A 2,817-nucleotide genomic window follows, 5' to 3' on the forward strand; every position below is an offset into this window, starting at 1 on the left:
GACAGGCCAGGACATTAAGTAATCATGGATACAAACAATTTTTTCACCTTCTTGGCTTTAGCTACTTTTAAATGAAAGGTATAATAAACAATTATATTTTGATAAAATACCTTCTCGTCTGAACAGTTCTGTTTGAACTGTTCATCTCTCTATGATCCCTTGTAACCAAGATTAGTTTTGTTCTAGTAAGAAAATCTTTGCTGTCAGGGTAAGGTATTCTGGTTGGTCTGTTCCCACATGGAAGAAGGGTAAAGGCTCAGGTAGACATTTGTTCCAGTAACACCTCATTTGGGAAAATGTCAACTGAAGAAGTTTAGAAGTAGCTCTTAAGCAACTCTTAGTTTGAATCCATTAGGTCCACAAAGCTGGATAAATAAGTACTTGAAAAAGCCATCACCTTTGGACCTAACTATAAATAATAGAGAGTATGATCAAATTCCAAATAAAAAGACAAGATATTCATTGGCAAAAACGTTTGCAAATGTGAGCAATTGACTGATCAATATAATTTTTTCCACTATTCACAGAATTTTAGGGAAATAAGATCGATAGCATTGTTAGGAACAATAAGGTTTCCTTGTTACAAGTAGGCAACCATAGATATAAGCCTGTATAAAGATTGCATCATTAACTATTATAATTAGAGGATATTACATGCTTCAGCAGCACGTATACTCAAATTACAATACAGAGATTAACATGGCACTTGCACAAGGATAATATGAAAATTTGAGAAGTATTCCATATTTTTCATTCTTCAGATGCAAGAAATGAAAAAAGTGATTAAAAAGTTGATTAAAAAATTACAAGTGTAACAATACACGTAATTCATATAATCAAATTTAGTTTGACATCAGTGTATTAAATCACCTCAGAAAGGCATTTACATAGCATAAACTTTACAAAACTTTTCAAATTAGACAACATTGTCATTTTATCCCAAAGAAAAATAATATTAAGACCTAGAAAAAAAAGGAATCAAACTGTTTCTATATGGAATACAATCGGAAAGGACACATTAATGAACCTATATATTATAAAATAATATAGAATTCAAAGTATATATAGGAGAAAATAAATTATGAACATTATGCAAACATAGAATATAGAATATTTTAAAATATACTTTTTCAGACAAGCACCAGAAATATTTTGGTTTCTGTACTACTCATTTCAACAGGTAAATTAAAATTATTTCTTATTAGAAAATCACAAACACTGAAGAAATTATTGTACATGTTTACAAAAACTATTGAATACATTTTTCCATCCAAGGCAGGCAATTCACTTGGAAGAATTCCGCGGAATCAATGAATTTTTACAGTAAAATATTGGTGCTGCCGGGCACTGGTGGTTCATGCCTATAATCCTAGCTGCACAGGAGACTGAGATCTGAGGATCATGTTTCAAAGCCAGCCTGGGAAGGAAAGTCTGTGGTACTCTTATCTCAAATAAACCACTAGAAAACTGGAAGTGGAGCTGTGTCTCAAATGGTAGAGTGCTCACCTTGAGCTGAGGATCACAGGGATAGCTCCAGGACCAGAATTCAAGCCCCATGACCGACCAAAAAAAAAAAAAACCCACAACAACAACAAAAATCAAACAAACAAAAATATTTGGGCTGGGAAAGTGGCTCAGTGGTAGAGCGCTTGCCTTGCATACATGAGGCCCTAGGTTCGATTCTTCAGCACCACATAAGCAGAAAAAAAAGCGGGAAGTGGTGCTGTGGCTCAAGTGGTAGAGCGCTAGCCTTGAGCTGAAGAGATGAGGGACAGCGTCCAGGCCCAGAGTTCAGGCCCCACGACCAGACCAAAAAAAATTAAAAAAAAAAAAGAGTCCTTTAGTTTGGGCATTGGTATCTGTATCATGATGAAGTAAGAACGAAGCCACTCTGGTATTATTCCACGTATATGCACTGTTCAGGAGTGTCCAGTGATCTACAGTTATTGCATGTGCCGCTTGAGACACCAACTCACTGACAATGTCTAAGTGTCCACCGTAGGCTTCTCAAAGAGGGGTATACTGATCATCATCCCTACTATTCACATAAGTGGCCTTTTGGGAAAGAAGTATCCGCACTGTAGTAAGCTGAATATTTTCGGCAGCCCAATGAAGAAATATACTTTTATCATTCTCCAATTTTTTTCTTGCAATTGATACCATTCCTTACTTTTTCATCTTGTTCCCCAGATTCCTAAGAATTGCCTAACCAGAGACTTTGAGTGCCAGTGGGAATGAGGTGTTCATGTATTTCCCTAATAGTTCACATTGGTTGAACTGGTCAGAAACATCTGGTGAATTTTCTGCAACTGTTTATTCACCATGATTTATTTTCTCTTTTTCCAATTTTACTATTCGAAATTATTCTAACTGGAGAGTAGGGAATTGATGGAGAGCAGAGGAAAGATATTCCTCCATATTCAAATGTACACACTGAAAATGAGGACCAGTGATGTCTTCATGTGCAGCTTATTCTAGGCATGAGAAAATAGGAAATAATGCCTTCCATATAAATGATTTGGGAAATGGCAGAGCAAAAAGTGAAATGATACAACCAAAAATATAAAAGCAAAATAAATTAGGATAATTATGGAGCAATCGTATTATCTATGAGAACCATGAAAGGGAGAGAGAAAGAAAGAGACAGATGTTTAGTGACGTAGCTAGCCACAAAATCCATGCCTCTGTTCAATTTGTAGAGCAAACAAAATTTTATTTTTTAAAAGAGATGGAAATCGAATTTATGTATTTACTTGAAGTTAGTAAATACATTTTTAGTAGCCTACGTAAAGAGACATAACTTTACCAAATTACAGA

At 35.1% G+C, this 2,817-nt stretch overlaps 1 pseudogene; it reads left to right on the forward strand.

Moving 5' to 3' along the window:
• Positions 1 to 654: 654 nt before the first annotated feature.
• Positions 655 to 751, forward strand: LOC138829379 (U6 spliceosomal RNA; annotated as a pseudogene).
• The last annotated feature ends 2,066 nt before the right edge of the window (positions 752 to 2,817 follow it).

The sequence above is a fragment of the Dipodomys merriami genome, unplaced genomic scaffold (assembly GCF_024711535.1).
Source record: "Dipodomys merriami isolate MVZ:Mamm:240054 unplaced genomic scaffold, mDipMer1.0.p SCAF_170, whole genome shotgun sequence".
NCBI lineage: Eukaryota > Metazoa > Chordata > Mammalia > Rodentia > Heteromyidae > Dipodomys > Dipodomys merriami.